Here is a 23,289-nt window from a genome sequence, read left to right as displayed (position 1 = left end):
AAAGTCAGGACTGTCATCAATATAACTTTGGAATATCTATTTTGTTTGTGAGTAGAGTCCTATGTTTGAGAGAAAATAGGCACAAAACAGAATATAGATGAATTATGCAATATTGATTAGTTAAGCACTATGTATTGAATATATCTATAATCACAAAATAAAACATTCTAACAATCCCAACTGAAATTACAATAAATCTATGTTAATAAAAAACACATCAATTTAAAAATCAGTGGAAAAAAATTAAGCCACCAAAAATGAAACTTTGAGCTCATGTGAAATACTTTTTAAAAGACTTGCAAGTAGCTTCCTGTTAGTAAGACAAAGTATATAGAGCTATAATTATGTGAAATTGGGGAAAAAATCCATTTAGGCTATATTATGTAAAAAAAGGAGGAAAACTTTTATTTATTTCTAGCCTGGAATTACCCAATTACCTGATTATCTGTGTTGTTCGCAGAATTCAGGATAATTGTTTGAACTTGGCTCTCTTTAATATAGTTTGGGTATGGAATTAGAGATGTAAGCAGTATTGTTTTTATGAATTTTCATGCTTATCTTATGAGATCTAGCACACTGGCTGACATCCTTGGACAAAGCATATAAATCCACCTGGACACTGTTCTCAAAGTTTCTCTTCCACAGTTCATTGTGAAAGCTATGAGCCTCTGAGGAAGAGTTTTGTTAATTAAATGGCTTTTAGGCATAAGGTTTAATGAGACTGCTTTTAAGATATATTTGGGGAATTAATGGAATATCTATTTTCCTTTTACACTGTCCCTCACCTCACACACACACACACACACACACACACACACACACACACACTCCCTTACTATCATCTCAGAAAATAAATAACACAACAAAGCTGTGTTTGTGATATATTATCAAACTGAAGCTAATGATTAAACTAAGTGCTGCCTCTCTAAGAAGTAACTCAACCTTGTGGTGTGTAAGTGGTGTGGAGGAGTGTGATTTGGGATTGGGAGAAGGTCCAATCTAAGTAAAAAAAAAAAATAAAAAATTTCTCCTTCCACTTTATACTCTCTTGTTTTCCCAGGCTTTATTGTATGCGTGTTTACGTGCACATACCCACACTCCCTTCCCCCCAACACACAATTTTCCAGTGCAAGAATTCTCTCTATAGTAAGCCTTGTTGATGGCCATTCAGACCCTTCTTAAATGCTTCCAATGATGGGAATCTCATTCTCTTGGGCGGTTGCCCATTGTAGTCTACAGTACAAATATCCAGATACCTCTAAGATGAAATGGTGAACCCAGCTGTTCTCCAGGTCAACCATTCTCTAACCTCAAATAGCTGTTAATTCTCAGGGAATCTAATGCTATGATCTTCGTATGTTTATTGTAAACAACTCTATTGTGCTTCAAATTCTGTTACAACCATATTTGCTTCTTTGTCTTTGCTGAAAATGATGTTCTCTTGGTATTTCTTTGGGTTTAACTATGCTAGGTAGAATGTCTTTAAGCAACTCTGAATAAAGAGATGCATTTTCAAATGAAGGCAGGTAGAAGTAGGAGTCATACAAAAATATTTGAGTTGGAGTTTCTCAGAGAGACTATGATACCTATTTACCATGTTTTATGTTTATCTATTATACAGAAAACTTGATACTTTATTGGCTTGTCTGAGACATAATTATTCCTCTTTCATCTTTGTCTTGGCAGGGATTGTGGGGAGGGGCTTAACTCTGGGTTTTTGTTTGCCAGGCTAATTACTAACTTGCAGTGTGACTGTGGACAAGTCACTTACCTCTCTGGGCCTCAGTTTCCTCTTCCGTAAAATAAAAATGACTGTACCTTGCCTCTCTTGGCACATTATTATGGAGATTAGACAAAATAATGTGAAATGAACCACTCTGTATGGAGAACTCCTTGTCATAATTATGCTTTGTATATGCACTTAAAAGCTTATCCTATATAATAAAACCCTAATATGCAAATCAAACAGAATGACCAGTTGCTATGATGCGCACTGACCACCAGGGGGAAGATGCTCAATGCAGGAGCTGCCCCCTGATGGTCAGTGTGCTCCCACAGGGGGAGCGCTGCTCAGCCAGAATCTGGGGGCTCACAGATGGTGAGCTCAGTGGGGTGGCAGGAGCCTCTCCTGCCTATCTGGCAATCACTAAGGACCCCTCGGGGGATGTCTGACTGCCGGCTTAAGCCCACTCCCCGGGGGGTTCCTGGACTGCGAGAGGGCATGTTTTGAGGTTTTTATTAAAATATAGTACTCATACAGGAAGTGCACAAATTATAAATGTACAATTTGATGGATTTGCAAAAGTCAACATACCCATGAATCCAGCACCCAGATCATGAAACATTCTAGAAGACCCCCAAGGTCCCCTCCTAGTCACCTCTCCCACCAAAGGTAACCCACGCTTTTGTCTTCTAACACAATAGATCAGTTTTGTCCATCTTTGAACTTAATATACAGTAGTCCCCCATACCTATGCTTTCCCTTTCCACAGTTTCAATTACCTGTGGCAAACACGTTCTTAAAATATTACATGGAAAAATTTAAAAATTAACAATTTATAAGTTTTAAATTGTGTGTTGTTCTGAGTAGCATGATGAAATCTCCCACTGTCTCTGTGCATCCCACCAACTATGTGAATAATCCTTTGTTCAGTGTATCCACACTGTATGCACTACCAACTTGTTAGATATTTTAGTTATCAGATGCATTGTCACAGTATTGCAGTGCTTGTGTTCAAGTAACTCTTATTTTACTTAGTAATGGCCTCAAAGCACACATGTAGTGATGCTGGCAATTTTAATATGCCAAACAGAAGCTGTAAAGTATATGTATGCATAGGGAAAAATATTGCATTGGAGGTTTTGGTACTATCCACTGAGGGTCTTGGACCATGTCCCACAAGGATAAGGGGGGACTACTACAAATGGAATATTGTAGTATATACTCTTTTGAGCCTGGCTTCCTTGATTCAACATCATGTTTGTGAAATAAATCAATATTTTTATATATAGTTATAGTTCAATTATTACCATTTCCATGTAATCATACATTGTTTGCATCTACCACAGTTTATTTTTTCTTTCTACTTTTCATGGGCATTTGGGTAGTTTGCAGTTTTTTTCTATTCCAACATGCTTTAAACATGTCTTTTGATGAACTTATGCATCCATTTCTACTGGGTATATTCCTAGAAATGGAATTTCTGGTTTGTGTATATCCCATGTTAGTAGATGCTGCTAACAGTTCTCCAAAGTGGTTGCACCAATTCACACTCATATTAGCAGTGCAGAAGAGCTCTGGCCTCTGTCATTTTACACTATCCTTCTGTAACCCCCTATCTTCGGTAACTTTCAGCTACCACCACTGTGACTATCTGAAAGTGTTCTGTGAGGGGATTTCACTTGAAAAGGGTGTGTTCTGGAACTGTCTTTCTTATTCTCTTAAGTAGCATACTTTCTGTAGCCACAGCACTGCAGATTGTTTAACATCTGCTCAAGTATGAAATTAATCTTTACGTAATGCTTGCTGGATTGGAGGGGGTGCAACTAGAGGAAACCATTCTGGTTATTGAGATTTGTTTGAGGGAACTATAGTCTCAAAATGTCCCTGATTCCCTGGATATTGAAGCTTATAGAAGGAATGAGTGAGAACTAAATATGCTTTCTGAGAAGGAACATAAGCAGATGTTAAAGAGCATTAAGAGAATCAGTAGGAATTATAATTGTGGTTGGATTATGTGGGTTCAAATCCTGGCTCCATCACTTATTGTGTGACATTTATTATGTAAATTACTTAACAACTCTGTGCCTCAGTTGCCTCAGCTACCAAGTGGAGATATTTGTAAAATCCACTTCACAGGAGTAGATTTATGACCTATTAGTGAAACACTTAGAACTCCTGGCATGTGGAAATAGCTATATGAGTGTTAGCTGTACTAGTGCCTATCTGAAGTCTTGAACCCTAGAAGCAGTGCCTGAGAGGAGAGTCTTGTTCAAATTCAATTGAGGGAGTATTCTCAGGAGCGAGGAAGAGAAGGAAGCAGGACAGAGCGGGGGGGGGGGGGGGGGGGGAGGGCAGGAAGGAGCTAAGCAAGGATGTTGTCCAGCTGGAGTCTAGCTTTAGCCTAATCCTATGGAGACTCTTAGGGCAAAAATGGCACCAGAGTTGTCCTACGTTGAAGCAAGGGGTTGGCTTTTTATACTCCTATTTCTGTCAGTCATTGGTTATGGACTGCCAGGGACAGAGCACTCTTGGAGTGGGGACTCTAATCCTGTGAGCTGAGGCCAATCCTCCAGAGAAGGGGATAGCTGTGAGCTCTTTGCAGCCAACAGTTCACAGCAGCTGTCTATTATTCCTAACTGGGCTTTTATTTGTAGTCAAGTCAGAAGAATCACAAGACCAGTGATAAAGAAAGACTTTTAGAGGAAAGGAAGATAGATTTCTGGACTTTTTATGGGGATGGGAGGTGGGGGTCAGGAACAAGATGTCCTCATGTACTCATGAGCACTAGAAGTCTGTTCCTGAGTGAGTGATGGGCATGTGAATGTATATCTCCCCCATTAGTAGTTGCCTTGGTACAAGCATAAAGTATTAAGGCTCACCATGTAATCTTGTTCTTTCCACTCAGCTGGCCTCTGCTTAGTGCTGTTTCTTCGGACATTTACCTTTCTAGACCACCACTTTTAATGTAAGTTTTTTTTCTGCCTATGGTCATCTATCTGTATTCCTGTGGGAGAAATGAAAAGAAATTACAGAAGGCATCATCTATTTGAGTCTCACTGGATCTGTGGGGCTTCATAGTGAAATGTCACCATACAACCAGCTCATGACTTAATCAGCATTTAGGTAATCTGCCCCTCTCTGTGGGAGATGGAAGCAAGTCAGCTCTGCCAGATGAGTGTTTGGTTTCTAGGAGGAGGCTCTGCCAGCCATGGCTCTCTCAGCAGCCAGATTTCCACTCACACCAAACAACATTATAGCAAGATGAGTCACTGTGTGGACAAATAGGAAGCAGCTTACTTTCCTGACTCTGCACCCGGGAATGCAGGGAGAGCCTGTGAACACCCTGGGGCTAATGGGGTAAGGTTTTAATATACCTGAAAGAGTCAGTCTCACACTAGTGTGTTTTCTAAATTCAATCCAATAAACTAGGAGATAAGCTACTCAGCCTGCCTGGAAGGTCAAATCTCCTAAATGAAAATAGGATGTACAGTAGCACTAAGCTAAAATCAGACACAGGTATCATTTCTTTTTCGTTTTCTTTTTTTAATTTCTTTGTTGATTAAGGTATCACATATTTGTCCTCATCCCCCATTCCCATCCCACACCCCTCCCCACACATGCCCCCACCCCCCTGTTGTCCTTAACCGCTGGTTAGGCTCATATGCTTGCACACAAGTCCTTTGGTTGATCTCTCCCCTTTACCCTCACCCTCCCCCCCCTCCCTCTGAGGCCTGACAGTCTGTTCCATGCCTCCTTGTTTCTGGGTCTGTTCTTGTTCATCCGTCTATGTTGTTCATTATTTCCCCTAGATGAGTGAGATCATGTGCTATTAGAAATACACTTATAAGAACCGAAAATGAGACAAGCAATAATGGTTATGGTGACAGGCAAATGAATCAGTCTGTAGTGAGTTTCTTTCTGGGCCAACAGTCCTTTTGAGACCCAATTTCAATGTCCAACAGTTCATTATGTGTACATGTCAGCACTGACATTATAGTTCTGGATGGTGGATAAATGGTGGCAATGCAGGTCCGACTCTCTCTGGTTTGGTCCTGGGCAACCTGCAGTGATGCACAGCTGCTAACTGCTAGTATGGGAAGGCCACATCAGTGTCTTCCATCTCTGGACTGCTTCTCTTCTGTCTTCATGGCTGGAGTAGTCCTGTCAATTCCTCTCTGTTGCTGGAATCCACATGGTCTCAGAGTTGTTTTCTGAAAATATGCAAACATATTCTCGACCAAAAGTTAATAAAGGAATATTTTCTATAAATTTGACTTGGGATCCTAGTTCATTTTTTGCCCAAATGATTTTCCTCTGGCTTGTTTTGACACCTTGTGTGTTTTTCATGGGTGTCTTGCTTTTAGCCTTACAATTAATTTTCTAAAGTATTAATTTTCTATATGTAATTTACTTACAGGATATTTTTCCTTACATGATATTCTTCTACTATCCCCTCCTTTTTTGATTTAAATGTTAGGAGGCTTTTGAAAATTTTATAATGTAGTCTTTATGGCTTTTAAATTTTAATTTTTTGCACTATAATATTACTGTTTTAGGTTCATTACATGGTGTGCAATTTTATCATGAGGTGAACTACCAATAAAAATTTTAGTTAACACTTTAGGAATACCTTTTTGTCCAGTACAATTAATTTTTCTAGAATATTCGCTTGTTTCAACTAGCCAATTTAAATTTACCTGAAAACTTGACTACTATTTTACTGTCAAATTTATTACTCTAACAACAATCTTATTTTACCCTGTAAATATTAGTGGAAGGGATTATTTGCCTTCTTGAGTAGGTCCTGAGCATTCCTTGCGGTAGGCTGGATTTAGATATCGTAAACCCACTTCCCCACACCATGGGTACAAGACAACTCAAACAATTCTTGTTGGAGTAAGAGGGCAGCTGCTGTCGGCCAATTCTCTGTCGGTCACCTGGGTCCTGATCTGAGCTGGGCATGGGAAGCACACAAGTATCATTTCTAAGCATTGGCTTGTTGAATAGCAAGTAGTTCATACACTCATTCATTCATTCATTCAACTTGTATTCAGCAAGTATCCTCTGTTTGCCTATTTCTGTGCTCCATAATGGACCTATCAAGGAATCAGCCACAAAATAAATAGCTGTAATTTTGATGAGTGCTAAAAGGCCAAACCCAGCAGAAATGGGAGGTCTAGCACATGCTCACTACTACCAGGAGCAGAGTTGGGAAGTTTTTCCAGCAGAAGGATTGCTGCTTTTGACACACACTAAGCCTGTGCAGTAAACAGAAGGCTAAAGCCTAAAACAAAATTAGATTTTGCATTCCAATGCTTTGGATACAATGAATGACCACACAAATGCTTGACAGTTTGTTCACATATTCATTTGACAAACATCTGAACACCTTCAGGATGTACCAACTGGACTAATTTCTGATTCTTCAAGATTATTTTCATAATCTGTGTAGTGACTGCTCTGCTCAGATATACCAGAAGACCAGCTGGGTAGGTGAGAAGTTAAAAGGAAAGCCTAATGGAAAAATAAAATGATTTCATCAAGAAAAAATGCTAATTGTGGTTCCTAAGCCTTTCCCCCACGGACATTTTAACACCAAGTAGTGAATTATGTATTTACCCCTGAGGAACAACAGGAGAGCTACCCAATGTTCCGTGTGATTGTGGGTCTCTATGTGACTCAGTGGTCAAAACAAAACCCGTGGGACCTGACTACTGAGGCCTGTGCTTCACAATCAGTTACAACTTCCTCATTTCTTTTTCTGGCTGGAAAATTTGGCTCTTTAGAATGGCATTGAATGAAGTCTGTGCAGTCATCTGTTCAGTGTATGGAGGCAGAATAGATCAGTTAGGCACAGCAGCAGCAAGAACAGCCATAGCTACAACAATAGTAATAAGAATAGCATAGCAAGAGTAATAGTAACAGTAATAGTAGGAATAGGAGCAGTAACAATTTCTTGTATGTGTCAAGAACTGTATTTAGCACTTGTCTGGATTATCTCATTTAATTCTCTCAATAGTTCCAGGATGTAGTTTCTAGTATTATTCTCAATAGAGATCAGCTAACTTGCACAGGGTCACAAGTTTAAGTGGCAGAAACCTTATGTTAAGGTTTCTCTAAACGTAAAACTCATTCTCTTAATTATTTTGTTTGATTATCTCTCAAGAAAGTGGGCTTTGACCTAAAAGAAAAATAAAACTGTCAGTTAAAGCTCTATGACTGTGGTGAGGCTATTAAAAATTTTATCCTTTGATTTTCTTCTCTAAAAAATGCACACAGCCCAGAAGGGTGGTGAGAATTAAATGGATTAATTAATTTAAAGTCTCTGGCACACAGTAGGCACTCAGTAAATGAGAGTTCCCTTTCTCCCTGCAAAAGTCACTTACATCTCTTTGCAAAATGGATATCAATGGAGCATTAGCTCAAATTAAAGCTTTCCAGAGGTCTGAACCTAACACTGCCTAGGTTTTCTCAGTCCAGGAAGTAGGCTAGCAAATATCTTCAGCTAGGTGCTGACTCCTGAGTTAGCTCTGATCCCTGCCAGGTAATGGTGGCAGCTGGGAATGCTTCTGTTAAATGTAATAGCTGATGTGGAAACACAAGCCAATTCATTGCCATCTGAAGATTTAGTCTATAACCATGTGTTTTTCTAGTTACTCTGAGAGATGAATGCTAAAAAACTAGAGCTATAGGCCAATGAACATTTTCACTTTTGATAATAGAGCTCCTGACAGTTTGAGAGACTCTTTCCCTGATGCCTTATTGAAGTTTCCAGAGAGTGAGCCCAGTGTGACTTCTCATCTATTGTTTTATGATTGGGCATTGAGTCACATTCCCACCCCCAATCCCTATAACACTCCTCAATTGGACTTCCTGTCAGCTTTCCAAACCAGGGCACAGTCATATTCCCACAGACCTGCTGAGAGCTTCCTGTAACAGAGGATGCTATAGGAGTTCTAGCTCAAGGCCTGCATTTAAGTCCTGGCTCTACCTCAGGCTGTGTAAAAGGTTCTCAAATCAGTCTTGTCAATCGTATTTAGTCTTTTCATGTATCTGTCCAATTTTTCCAGCACCATTTATTGAACAGACTGTATTTCCTCCATTGTATGCTCTTGCCTCCTTTGTCAAATATTAATTGAGCGTAATGGCTTGGGTTGATTTCTGGGGTCTCTTCTGTTCCATTGATATATATGCCTGTTCTTGTGTCAGTACCAGGCTGTTTTGATTACAGGGACTTTATAGTATAACTTGGAATCTGGTATTGTGATTCTTCCTACGGTACTTTGTTCTTTCTCAAGATTGCTGTGGCTATTTGGGGTCTTTTTGGTTCTATATAATTTTTTGGAGTGTTTGTTCTAGATCTGTGAAATATGGTGTTGGTATTTTAATAGGGATTATGTCGAATATATACAATGCTTTGGGTAATATAGATATTTTAATGATGTTAATTTTTCCAATCCATGAACACGGTTGTGCCGTGCTCAGCATGGCCAAGGGTGAACCTGAGAGGGGTGGTGGTGAAGGATTAAAGAAGACAGACAAGAGAATAAAGCTGGGGCTAGGTGGGACACTGCTCTTGGATGGAGAGACAGTGCCACAGCCTGCAAGCCGAGTTTTATAGCCAGATTCCACGAGGCAAAGTAAGGGGATGGTCAAGATATTTACAATGTTCTGGCAGGGTTTCGAATCTAATCAATTACATGCACCTGAACTCCATCAAGCTTTGTTTTGGCAGCACTTGGTGCACCTCCCACAGACTACCTCACTTAGCCACCTGGGACCACAGGTTCAGACCATAAGGTCAAGCTTTCAACTACAGCCTTTGGCTATAATTGTGCTGGGAGGGCTTTGCCATGAGAGGACCGTGCCCTCTCATTAGTCCGAGGCTTAAACCTGTCCAAACACTGTAGCTACCCTCCAGACATGGCATATTCTTCCACTTGTTTATATCTTCCTCTATCTTTTTTTTTAAATGTCTTATAATTTTCTGAGTACAAGTCTTTTACCTTCATACTTAAGTTTATTCCTAAGTATTTTCAGTTTTTGTTTCAATAGTAAATGGGATTGTTTGTTTAGTTTCTCTTTCTGAGAGATCATTATTGGTGTATAAAAATGCCATTGATTTCTGGGTGTTAATTTTGTATCCTGATACAGTGCCGAATTTATTTATTAAATCTAGTAGCCACTTCTGGCTTTACAGAGCCTTTCTATTGTACATATTGTTCTTTGTCTTAATTATTTCTTTCCTTCTACTTTATTTGAATTTAATTTGCAGTATTTTCCCTTCTTGAGATGATTACTGAGATCACTGACTTTTAATCTTAATTCCTAGCTTATTAATTTGATTTTATAAAATTTCCTGTAAGCATAACTTTAGCTGCATTCCACAAGTTTTGCTGTGCTATATTTGTCATTATCATTCAGTTCAAAGAACTTTCAGGTTTTACTGTGATTTTACTTTTACCTAATGGTTATTTAGAAGTATGGTATTTAATTTCTAAATATTTTACAATCCTCTAGTTATACATATTTTAATTGGTTTCTAGATTAATCAACTGTAGTCATAGAACGTTTTCTAAGTGATTTCAATTTTTTGAAATTTATGGCTCAACATACATTTAATTTTTATAAATTTCATGCACACTTGAAATATACATGTGTGTGAATTTTGTTATTTGTGTGGTTCAAATCTTCCATATTATTTCAGATATTTTGTCTTTTTTTCCCCCTATAAATTTTGGAAGGAAATAACAAGAAGAAAATTATAAGAATAATCCAATTCTCAGAATAAAGTATATACACGGAGTGGCCAGATTATTATGATCTCTGAATGCATAATAATCTGTCCACTCAGTGTATATCCTATATAATAAAAGGCTAATATGCAAATTGTCCCCTCGACCAGGTGTTCGACAACCGCCTATGTCCCCTCTCCCCTGGCCAGGCTGGCCGGACTCTCACCCATGCACGAATTCATGCACTGGTCCTCTAATATATATAAATAATAAATATAAATATAAATATAAATATAAATATAAATATAAATATAAATATAAATATAAATATATATATGCTGAGTGGCCAGATTATTATGCATTCAGAGATCATAATAATCTGGCCACTCAGTGTATATACCTAGATTTTCATTCCTTGGAATTCCTTTCCATCCTTGGAATTATTTTAGACAATTCCCTGAAAGATGTGTATTTGGAAAATGGTGGTATATAGGCTTGCTGGTAGCCTTGGACTTTCAACAATAAGGCAATTACATTAAAATTCTCTACCACGATCATGGATATATCTGTTTCCTCTTTATTTCAGACAACTTTTGCTTTGTATTTTGAGGTTATTTATCTATATAAAACCCTAATATGCAAATAGACCAAACGGTGGAACAACCGAACAACCAGTCACTATGATGTGTGCTGACCACCAGGGGGTGCGTGTGGACCATGGCGGGCATCAGCATCAGGTGGCAGAGAGTGGAACATGGCAGGAATTGGCTGTGGTGGGATGGTGGAGCAGGTGAGCGGGGATGCCAGACCAAGGTGGGGTGCCCATTGCTGTCATTGGGGCGAGCCTCTGGTGGTTACTGAAAATTTTTTGCTCCTGCATGCCACTGCCCTGCCCAGTGTTTGCACCTGCTGCTGGCACTGGCCCCACTTGCAACTTCTGCCAGCACCTGGCACCAGTCCCAATCACTTGGTGCCATCAGCAGGTGCGGTCAGCGGCTGCTGGCCCCGATCACCCCTGAGGGCTTCTCCACCTTCCCCTGGTCCTGAGGGGCAATTGGGGCCTGCAGCTGCTGCTTGCATCCACTGATGGCGCTGGCCCCACTTGCACCCGATGCTGGCGCTGGCCCCAATTGCTCTGCACCATCAGCAGGTCTGAGTGGAGCCGGTGCCATCCGTGTGTGGGAGTGGTGGTGGCGGCAGGAGCAGGGCTGCTGGCAGACAGGGGACTGGGGGGCATGGTGAGAGGGGCCAGGCAAGGCTGTGGAGGATGGGCTGAGACCCACCCCTGTGCCCACTGTAGCCTCGTGGCCCACAGTTCCTTTCAAGGTGCATGAATTTGTGCACTGGGCCCCTAGTATTATTATATACATATATGGTTGTTTTATCTTCATAACAGACTGACCCTTTTTTATCAAATGTCCTTCTTTATCTCATAATTCTTTTTGCCTGTAAGTCTACTTTTCTCACTTGCTGTTATTGTAGCTATGCCATATTTCTTTTGGTTAATGTTTTCATGGTATAACTATTTCCATCCCTTTACCTTCAACCTTGTTGAATCTTTATGCAGAAAGGATGGGTGTTATGTCAAATGCTTCAAAGAATCTCAGGATCACTTCATTATGTTTCCCCTCTCTCTGAAATCTTAGCTCAAGTTCTGGCCTACTGGGTAGTCCTGAACTCCAAGTTTTGTCTTCCCATACTCTGAGACTACCAAAAGCTCCATTTGGCTTCCCAGTGTCTTAGTTGCCACTTTGTACTTAGCTTCTTAGACTCTTGGCCCCAAGTTGCCTATGAATCAGCAGATGCCTCAAAGGGGAATTTGTGTACAGAATGCCAGATTCTCCTCAATGCACTTTCTATCTCTCTTGGATCCTAGCTGGTGAAGAGTGAATGTTTGTGTCCCCCCTCACCCCCATTCACTTTGTACAGTCTTAATTCACACAGTGTGATGATGAGATGGTGGGGCCTTTGAGAGGTGATTAGGTCATGAGGGATGATCCTTTGTGAATGGGATTAGTGTCCTTAAAAAGAGACACCAGAGCCATATTTCATTCCTTCAACCATGTGAAGTTGCAGGAAAAATGATGGCCATCTATGAACCAGGAAGCTGGCCAGACACCAAATCTATCAAAGCCTTGATCTTGGACTTTCTAGCCTTCAGAACTGTGAGAAATAAATTGTTGATGTTTAAACCACCTAATACTGTTTTTGTTATAGAAGCCCAAGAGGACTAAGACATAGGCTTTTTAAGTCCCTGCTGCTTTGGGAGCTCTCTGAGGCCTTTGTATTTCAGTTTCACTCATCAAGTCATTCTCTGTGAAAAGGTTAATCTGCAAAAATCTACTCCAACCTTGTCAGAAGTAGATACCTAAGTGGACATTTTGGGTGGTAATTTAACCTGGGTAAGCCTTAGTATACTCTTTAACCTTTTGCACTAGGATGTCGAGTGTGACTCAACACGGTTAGCATTAGAATAAAGGAATCAAGAAAAAAGCAAGCGAATGCAGAGGGTTAATAAAATGGGGGCATATGAAAGATATCTCCTGGGATTGTTTTGAGGCTTAGATACATGTTGAATTTACTTTGTAAGCCTAAAAGCTATGTGAACACAAGCTGGTATTATTAGGTGTTTAGATGATTGAGGTTCCTGGTGAAAAATAGTGGCAGGTATCCACACAGTGCAGCTTTTTTATGTAGGCAGGTGTATATGGGTGGGAGATATAGAAGTTATTTCTGCTGAGAACTTTAGTTATTATGACTGTTGAATTTATCATTTTGTGTGTTAATAAGTTACCTCCTTGTGGTGGTTGAAATCTTTACAACACTATTCCAGGCACTTTATCTGAGAACTTACTTTTGAAAACCTGACTATCAGCAAGGCTTTTGACCACCCTTACATAGGCACACATCTTTTTTAGCAAGGAGGGGTTTATCTAAAAAAAATTTGAAGAAATGCAAAACACAAGTATACATGCTTCATTCTGAGATCTGGGTTGCTGTTATAATTTCTGTCCTGTTAATTATAATCTTAGGGTTCATCTTGGACTTCTCCCCTGAGCAGGTCTTGCTCAGCTCAGGTGATGTAAGAGAGTTGCACAACTTGTGGGTCTATTCTGCACAAATATTTGCATCAATTTCAATCCTTTTTTAACTCTCCTGATAGTTCTCTATTTACCTACCAGTTGTGGAGCTCTATGGCTTTTTTTTTCCTTGTGCAAGGTTAGTACCATCCTTGCAACACAAAGATGCATTAATTCATCTTTTGAGTGTTTTTTTTTGAGACTGCTTTACCTCTTCCCTGCTGAGTAATGGATGATAAGACCTGCTTCTAGTCCATTCTTATACCCATTATTATGTCCACTATTCCGGGAGTCCCAGAATCCTGATGTATTTTTGTCTGCCATTAAGGTCTGTGCAATGAAGTCACTCACTGATCAGGTCTCAAACACACTTGACCTACAAATGTTAGCTTAAAGGGTAGCAGTGTGATTCAGGATCATCCATTAAAAGCTGAACTCCAACCAACCTTTTTAACTGGCTAACAAGTGCCTTGACTGTCTTGATGGACTAGAACATGAAACATTGCAGGGGTAAGTAAAATGAAAAGTTCTAGATGTGAAAGCCTTGGTTCTCATTTGGGGGATGTAGGAGTAGGGAAAACACTTTACAAATAGAAATAACAGTCTATGCATTAGGTCTATTGAATCAGAATCCAGAGTAGAGGCAACTCTTGCCATCTCCTTCTTTCCCTAACCAAATAAATGCCATGGTGCCAAAGCACAGAGTGGGTTGAGGGGTGAATTTGGCACCATTTTGATTGTGCCGGCCTTCAATAGATAGTCAAGAATGAAATTATTGGCCCTGGATGGTGTAGCTCAGTTGGATGAGCAGCATCCCATGCACTAAAAGGTCACTGGTTTGATTTCTGATCAGAGCACATGCCTGGGTTTCAGGCTGATCTCCAGTAGGGTTATGCAAGAGACAGCTGATCAATGTTTCTCTCTCACATTGATGGTTTTCTCTCTCTCCTTCTCTCTTCCCCTCTCTCTAAAATCAATAAAATATATTTAAAAAATTAGTTGATTTATATAACTTAAAATAAGAAAATAAATTATTAGACAGAAAATTTCTAGGTTACAAGAGATCTGGTTTAGTTACCCTATTCATTCACTCTGGAAGTAATCAACTTAATCTCTTAAACAACAGTTTCTTAAATGAGATGAGCTAATGAGAATAGATGCTTGATAAAAGTTTTCTTCTTGACGGGTTGGTTTTTGTTGATGTTTTTGATGCTATCAGTGAAATTATGAAGAATTGGGTATTATTATCCGCAGTGCCTTTGGAGATTCCAGATGAAAACTGGCTGGCTAGTTAAAGGTTGATTTATAAAGAACACTTCCTTCTTATGCTAACCACAAATCTCATGATCAAATAGGTTTCCCTTTTCCATGTTCTAAACCTTTTAAGCATACAAGTTGAAAAATTTTTAACTCTCTTGAAAAGAAGTTTGGCAGCATGTATAAATGGGCTTTAATTGTTCATTCTCTGAATTAAGTATTTTTTAGATAGCTATCTAAAAATAGACAAACACTTATTTTTTCTTTAACTAAAATATTATTTGGATGAAGTCAGGGGTCCTTTTTGTTCACCATTAAATTCTCAGGACCCAACACAATGCCTAGCACACAGATGGTACTCAACATTTATTAGTTAAATGAATTGATAGTTAAATGCTACATACATGTCTCTGGATAAGTCATTAACTTGTCTTGCCATCCATTTTTTTCTCCTATGAAATGGTAGTAATAATATTTAATCCTTGGAATATTTGAAGGAAATAGCTATAGTGGATGCTGAGATATGCCTTCTGGATCCCCTCAGCTGAGTCTCACTTTGTGATTTGTCTTAGCTGCAGAGAGCCATCTAGCTCAAGATCATACTACATTTCCAAGGCATCCCATACCCAACAGCTAGCTGGCACAGTATTTAAAGTTTCAGCACCCTTGTCCCAACTTAGGACAACTCTGATGAGCCATTTTAGCTAGAGCTCCCTATGAGATCAGCTGATGCCTTCAGTGAAACTGCTTTGCAGTTCAACTTCATCTGCTCACTCCTGCTTCTTGTCCTTCCATTTCCCAGTTGTGGATGCATAGAGCAAGCCCTAATAAATTCCTTGTTTTCCTGTTAATCCAACCAGAGACAATAGAACATAGTATATGATAATAAAATACTTAGTTGTTCTGACAGTCAAAAAGAGGCAAGGATCTACTAGAACACATGGCTATTTCTCTCCGCCCAAGAAATAGGCTCTTTTGTGAGCTCTGCCCATCCTAATAAAAGTGTTTTCTGTTAAATTTTTGTTGGTGAAGGTCAGGGAAGGAGTGGCAATAGTGGCCTATAAACCTGTATCTGTTTCAATGAGAACAGTGTCATAGTTAAGTGAGTGAACTTTGAACACAAACAGCCTTGAATTTAGATGTCAACTCTGCCATTCACCAGTTATTTGACCTTTGACAAGTCATCTGTAGTGCCCTCAGTTGCTTCATCTAAAAAATGGGGATTTTATAAATCCCTGTCTCTTAGGGTTGTTATGAGAATTAAATGAGATAAGGTAGGTACTGCTCATAGCATGGGGCTAATCAGTGCTTAATAAAGTGAGTTATTATTCTGTGATCAATGGAGATTTATAACATGATCTGGGCTGGGAAAATGACATGGAGATGTAGACAGCTGGGCTATAATCACATAGTTAATTGTAAATATCTCTGTGGTAGACACAGGGGTGCATGGCTTAGATCCCCCTCCAAGGAAGGACTTTGTATTATTGCTGTCAGCTTAGTCAGTGTTTGCCTTAGCTTCAGGGAATCACCTCAACCTAAGAGCACACCCTTGCCTTTCCAATGACTGAGTGATAGGGGATAAGGTCCCAACCATTTCAGCCCAACACAGGACCACTCTCAAGCTCCCCAGGAAAGGGGGTCTTGGCTGAGACTTTGTCCAGCCTGCATCACAGCTCAGCTTCTTCCTCTGCCCAATCCTGCTTCATCCTCCTGCCTTCCAAGCTGTTGATCCTTCATAAACAGTCTTCTCCCCAAACTCCATTTCAGGCTTTACTTCAGAGAATCCAGCCTGTGACAAAGTCTGAAAGCACAATTAAAGGGTAATTCTTCAGGCTCCACAATTCCCCTCATTTCCTTTGTTCATTCTTTTGTCTTTTAATCTTATCCCTTTGTATGTGTTTTGCACTCTCCATATTCAGAACATTTTGTTTTAATGGTCTGTTGTACACAACTTATCCACAAGCTGTCAGGTCGTGACAGAAGCCTATTTAGACAAGTTGTCAGGTTGAACGGGAGAGGGGAAAAAATCGTAAATCAATGTGTTTTCACATGCAATCACACGTGGGCTAATTTATCTGCAGCCACGTTTGGCATAATGGTCCTCAAACAAGGGGGCTGCAAATTGGTTGATCAACAGAGTGATTTTTATTGGGAGGACAACACAATTGTTTTATATTAATTATCACCATTTGAACCTGTGCTCACACTCATGGGGAAGCTTGAAGAAAAGGCTCTCTGTAGATGATGAAGCAAGTTGAAACATGCACAGGCTAGAGGGCTAAAACTATTTAGAATATTAATGTTCTCTACTTTATGAAAAGTCCCTAGTAAGTGACATGTTGGATAACTTTTTAAATAGTCCTCCTGCCTTATCTGTGGGACTGAAGTCAAGTAAGTTCCATTTCTAGAGTTGGGAAAACAGCAAGTTAGATTACTAAGGTGATTTGATTAGATATAACAGCCAAGTTCATATAAAGCTTAAGAACACAGCCAGTCTTTCTGAAGGTGTAGAGCTAGACCATTAAATGTCTTCTCTTATAGTTAACACAACCCCCTCAAAAACAATAACAAAAACAACAACACATAAACATACATACACAGGAGATATTTTTTAGAGTGTGTTCTGGCTGTGGTGGTTTCAAACTTGAAACATTCCACAAACCACAGAAAACTTCCAAGCCAAGCTAAATTGAAAACTCCAACTGGGAAAACACAGACTTTGGTATTTTCTTCTTTGATATTTGATTATTTTCTTTGTATCTTTGTCCATTCCCATTGTCATATCTGAGTTTAGGATAAGACAGAGCAAGATAAGTCTGTCACCATAAGGCAAAACAAGCAGAGAGCTGTAAAAATGTTTTTCTGACTGGAAATAATTGTTTTAAAAGTTTGTGGTTTATGATTAAGTTAAAAGAATGTTGCTTAGATTATTAAAAACAAACTCTTTATAGTTTTCAGCTATATCTGTAGCTAGAATTAGAAGCACACGTTAATGGGCGCTATGACTTTTGGAGATCTTCCCACTTCTACCACTTTCTCTGCCTTTCATTTTTATTCCCTTTATAAGAACCATTAAATGATACCTCTCTCCTTGTGGCTGGAGCAGGAGGGGAAGGGCAGGGGCATTTCTGACAATCATTTTGTTAAGAAAGTCCAGGCTCAGGAATCAAGGTAGCTTTCTTTCCCCCAAAGAAGATAGATCCTGTAACTCCCACCCAATCAAGAAATGCTTGTCCCGGAACATTAGAAAGTTGAGTTGCTGAGAGCATTTTTTGAGCCTGCAGTTGGGCTACCATTCTGCTGCCATTTCTAGAATATCTTAGAAAGACAAGTTTTATAATAAAAAATTAAAACATTTGACATGAAAATGTAAAAGTTTCATTTTCCCTCTTTGTAAGGCCACTGAAGATTTATGCTAAGGGAGAGAAAATAAATTCTGTATTAAAAGAATATGTTTAAATTAAATAAGACATCAACATTTGTTTCATAATTATGGACTTAGAAAGTTGAAACTGACAATGTGATATGGAACTGGACACTACTCAGCTATAGCTGCACACCTGATCAGATTTTTTTTTAAATCATCAGCTGGTTTCTCTCAATTTGCTATTATTTTCTGGAAAATAAATTTTGGTTTCTGTCAAAATCACAAAAGATCATTTATTCATTCGTCAACATTAGTGGTATAGCCAGCAAGTGTCAGGCACTGTACTAGGCACAGAAAACAGAGCTAAAAGAACAGCCTTTGCTCTCAAATTGTACAAGTCTAATGGAGGAGTGGGCAAAATTATAATTATTGGAAAGTGTGGAGTAATGAGATCTTACTCTGCCAGCCACTAGTCTAAGTGCTTTCATGTATTAAGTCATTTATTATTAGCTCCAGTTTTCACATGGAGAAACTGAGAGGCACAGAGAAGTTACATTATTTGCCCAAAATCACATAGCTAGTAAGTGGCTGACCCACAATTCAAACTCAGGCAGATAGGTTTAAAGTGTGTGCTCTTCATCCTGACATGGAGGATGTGGCAGCCAACTGGGGTTTGGGATGAGAAAGAGTCAAGGAAAGTTCTCCAGAAGACATGATATAATGGCCTTAAAAATACTTCCATTGGCCATGTCAGGATGAATAAGCATGGAAACCTAATCAGAGTGCATTCTATGAGAGCAACAGAGTTATATGTGTTAATACAGTTATTAATGATTTATGGTTCATATCCAAGTTCTAAAACACCTGGCCAAATTCGGTCATATGCCTGCTCCCTAGCTGGTGGGTTGAAGCGACATAGTTATTGTAAGGGGCATGTGTGAGGGACTTTGTGAAAGACTAGATAATCAATATATCATTCACATACACTTTTCAAATGCATGTATATTCTGTTGTGATTAATACAATGTTTGTAGATACTATTGGAATTCATAAAATATATCTTAATTTATACTAAATTAACATTGCTTTTGTCATTATATATATTTTTAATCAATACACAGGACAAGTACTTTTATCTTGTTAGTGCCTATGTTTTGTTTTGTTTTATATTGAAAGGGTTTTTTTTTTTTTTTTAAATCTCACTTAAACCTCAGGCTTTGGAGTCAGTCAAACTTGGGTTCAAATCCCACTTCTGTAATGTACTAGCTGGGTGACTTTGGGCAAGTTGCTTAACTTTTAAAATCTTAATTTTCCTATCTGAAAATGGGAATAATCATATCTGATTCACAGGTTTCCATGAAGATTAAATGAAGTAACGTAAATCATCTAACAAATTGCAAGATTGCTCAATAAGTGATTATTGACATTGATATGAAAAAATAGAAAGGAGGAAACAGAGAAGGAGGAGAAATAAGAGGAGGAGGAAGAAGACAAAAATGCATTATCCATGAGCTAGTCAGTTATTAGAGGGACTGGGAATATCAAGGGAGATTAAAAACAGTCTTCTCTGTCATTAACATCTCCTGCCATATCTCCGATTCTTCTGAAATTTAATATAAACCCATTAACTGAAATGTCAACCAGTATACTGCAAAGTGTACTGACCAATGATAGAAAACACTTATTATATTTTGGATACCCCAGATCTGAGCCCTCTTCCTATGTTCCTGAATGGAGATTTATTGGAGACAAAGAAGTGGGTGGCACCTGTTGTTTAGCAATGACCTCCAGTGACAGTGGCAGTGCCCTGTATACTCTAACCAGGCTGATCATGCAGCGAGACCCTATCTGTGCTGGTAGTCACCAATTTCTTTTGCTCATTTCATCTTCTTGCTTTTTTGTCAAGTCTGCAAGCTAACCAGTATCTTACCAACAAATTATTCTTCAACTTCAATAATCTAGGGTCAGTTTCTGTTGTTTGCAACTAAGAGTGCTGCCTGTTGCACCATGATGTAGACACAATCTCATCTGAGCTATCTTAGATGTGCAAGCTCCAGATCTCATGGCCGAACCAGAAACATTCTTCACAGCCCCATTTACATTGCAGAGATTGTGAAAGACACTCTTTCTTGGTACCGCAGTCTGTATGCCAAGGTGGTTAGTGACAGAAAACTCATCACACCACATTTCTCCTCTGTCTCTACATGTCTGATTTTTCCAGCTGTCATGGGATGAGGACAGTGGAGGAATGGCTGGGAAGGCTGCCTATGGCAATATGCAGTAGGGTCCTGACAGTCGACTCTGTCCCACTGCTGATTCATCTTTGCAGGGCCACTTCATTCCAGAGATGACAGCAATTAAACCCATATATGGGGTGAGAGATAATGCTGATTCTTTCTTCTTCACCATCCCCACACATATTGTACTCCAGGCATCAACCCTCCAGGATGACCTCTGAATGCCCCGCCCCACCCCCCACTATACCCCTCACTCTGTTGTTTGTAGTGAGAAAGGATAAGGTAAGGGTGGGTACTGCTCTAAAAGCTCAGGCTTCCTGAAAGTGCTCTAGGGATCGCAGATGCCTGCAAAGTGCTCTCGTTTTGTTTTCACATTTCAGATGTTAATTATAAGGAAGAGAATTAGGCATATAAAACAAATTACATTGGCAGCGTTTCCTTCACTTGTGCACAACAGGGCCCAGGCACCCCTAATGAGATGTGACTACAGATCATTGTGCTTCCTGCAAACAGGCAATTGCTTCTAATATAGCAGAGTCTTCCTTGTGTTGCCTGAGAATTAGCCACAGGTGTAGTATTTGACTTTGGGGAACATCACCAGCCCAGGGAAGTGTGGTTAGGTCAACAGCAGGAAGAAAGGGGAGAAAGAAAGTAGCAGATACCCAAGGCTTTAGAGCTTCCTCATAATTTCCATTAGCTGCTCCTTCTCCAAACACTACAGCCACCCGAAACAAATGCATAATCCAAGAAAAAAACAACAACAGTGTATCTCTGTCCTTTCTATAGAAAGCAATTTTGCAGCTACCACAAGATGCAGGCAATGAATGCTGTCTATAATATTAATGTCCCCATAAAAAACACACACACACACACATTCTACAGTGGGTCAAAAACTGTTTGTGGGCTAATTTTAAAATATTACTTAATGTTTTTCTTAATTAGAATTAATTACAAGACATTAGTGAAGAAAGTAAGTCCATATGTGAGATTCTAAGGCCTTACACCGTGAAGTTAAGTTTGCCCCATCAGAAGTACCTTTGGCAACCTATAGAATGCATGTACCTAAATATCTACGTTCTTTTAGAGCACAAATCCTCCAACACTACTGAGAGCAGCACAGGCAAATTGGCTTATTGGTAAACAAAAAAGGAGAAACATGATACTGGGTCTGAGAGGTATAGAGAAGAGGTGTGATTCTGGGGGCCAACCAGCTACTAATGGTTATGGGATCTTGAGCTTCAGTTTCTTCATCTGTAAAGAGAAGGGGTTGCACTAGAATTTTCTAAAGTTATTCAAGCTCAAGCACTCTGGGTTTCTCATTTCCCATACTCAAAATTCTGTCTTGAAATTGCTAACTGTGAGACACTAGAATTGAAACAAAAGGCAAGCTTTTTGAGAAAAAAAAAAAACACCAGAAAACAATGAGGCAGTCCCAGAGAAATGATGGTAATTGTATGATCAACTGTGTTTAGGGATAGCAATGTATCTATCTATAGAGATGGACTTTTAAGGAACAACAAAACAACTCATGACCTAAATCAAATGCACAGTTCCTTTTAAAACAACTGGTTAGAAACTCATAGCTACATATTAGTTTGGATGAATCAAGCTATATCCTGCAAAACCATGTGTGCATGTAGACACAAACCATGTTCTGAGGACTAGAAGTGTTCTGTGATCTCTAAGTATGGATGCAATGGAGAAGAGGGGAGATCTGTGGCTTAAAAAGCTTTGGAACTGCTGAATTAAAGTTAGTCAGGTTTCTTCACAGTAGGATCCTCTGAGCATTTATCATTCCAATGGGCTTTGCAACTTTCCTGGGATTACAGTTTGCAGCATCCAACCTTATTTGATTTTGGAACCCTTTTTTTATTGGCGTGCCAACAAATCATGGAATACCAGTGTTCTGCAGAATTGGTTTGAGAAATGCAAATTAGAACAGATTATTTCAAGATTTCATCCGAAAGTAGTATAAACAAAACAAGCTTGGAAGAAAAAATAAATTTAAAAAAAGGGAAAATGTGGACTTTGATAAATTTCCCTAGTGATAGAATTCAAACCAATATATGAAAGAATTTGACATTAAGAATCAGAATAATTATTAAATTAGATTAAGTATAATAAAATGCTTTCTTACAAGTGGCAAGTGCAAAACCAATGATATATTAAATAAATTTGGTTTATTTAAAAGAAGCATTATTCTATTTTGCTCTTAGAAAGTTTTCAAGTTGTATGATTTGGGGGGATATAGAAAAGATAGATGATTGATAGCAATTTTATTTTCCCATTTTAGTAACTAGTAAATCAAAATCTATTAACCTAAACGAGGAATCATATTTTTTTGTGTATACTAAGAAAACAGTAGCGGGTAAATTTCTAAGTGTTATGAAGGGAATTGTTCTTGCTATTATTAAAATGAGTTGGGTATGATATATCCAACAAAAATCCGTTCTATTAATGACCATTAAATAGGCTCCTATGGAATAAGGATGACCCCTGGAAAATAGTTAACAAGACTTTAATAAGAGTGTAAGAATCAGAAGTTCCCATAGTAAGGATGTTTCTTATGTGGGTGCTAAATTATTTTTCCTCTAAGTCATGAGGAATGTATGTCCATCAACAGAACAAATGCCTTCAGAATAAATTTTAAGGTGAGTAAAATATTTCATTCTGACCATAAAGATTTTTTTTTACTTTTAAAAATTAATTCTATGTTTTTTTTAATTTCTTTATTGATTAAGGTATTACATATGTGTCCTTTTCCCCTCATTGTCCCTCATTCCCCCCACTCATGCCCTCACCCACCTGGTGTCTGTGTCCATTGGTTAGGCTTATATGCATGCATACAAGTCCTTTGGTTGTTCTCTCCCCCTTACCTCCACCCTCC

The sequence above is a fragment of the Eptesicus fuscus genome, chromosome 1 (genome assembly GCF_027574615.1).
Source record: "Eptesicus fuscus isolate TK198812 chromosome 1, DD_ASM_mEF_20220401, whole genome shotgun sequence".
Lineage (NCBI taxonomy): Eukaryota > Metazoa > Chordata > Mammalia > Chiroptera > Vespertilionidae > Eptesicus > Eptesicus fuscus.
The sequence above is the reverse complement of the archived record's forward strand: the minus strand, read 5'-3'. Positions refer to the sequence as shown.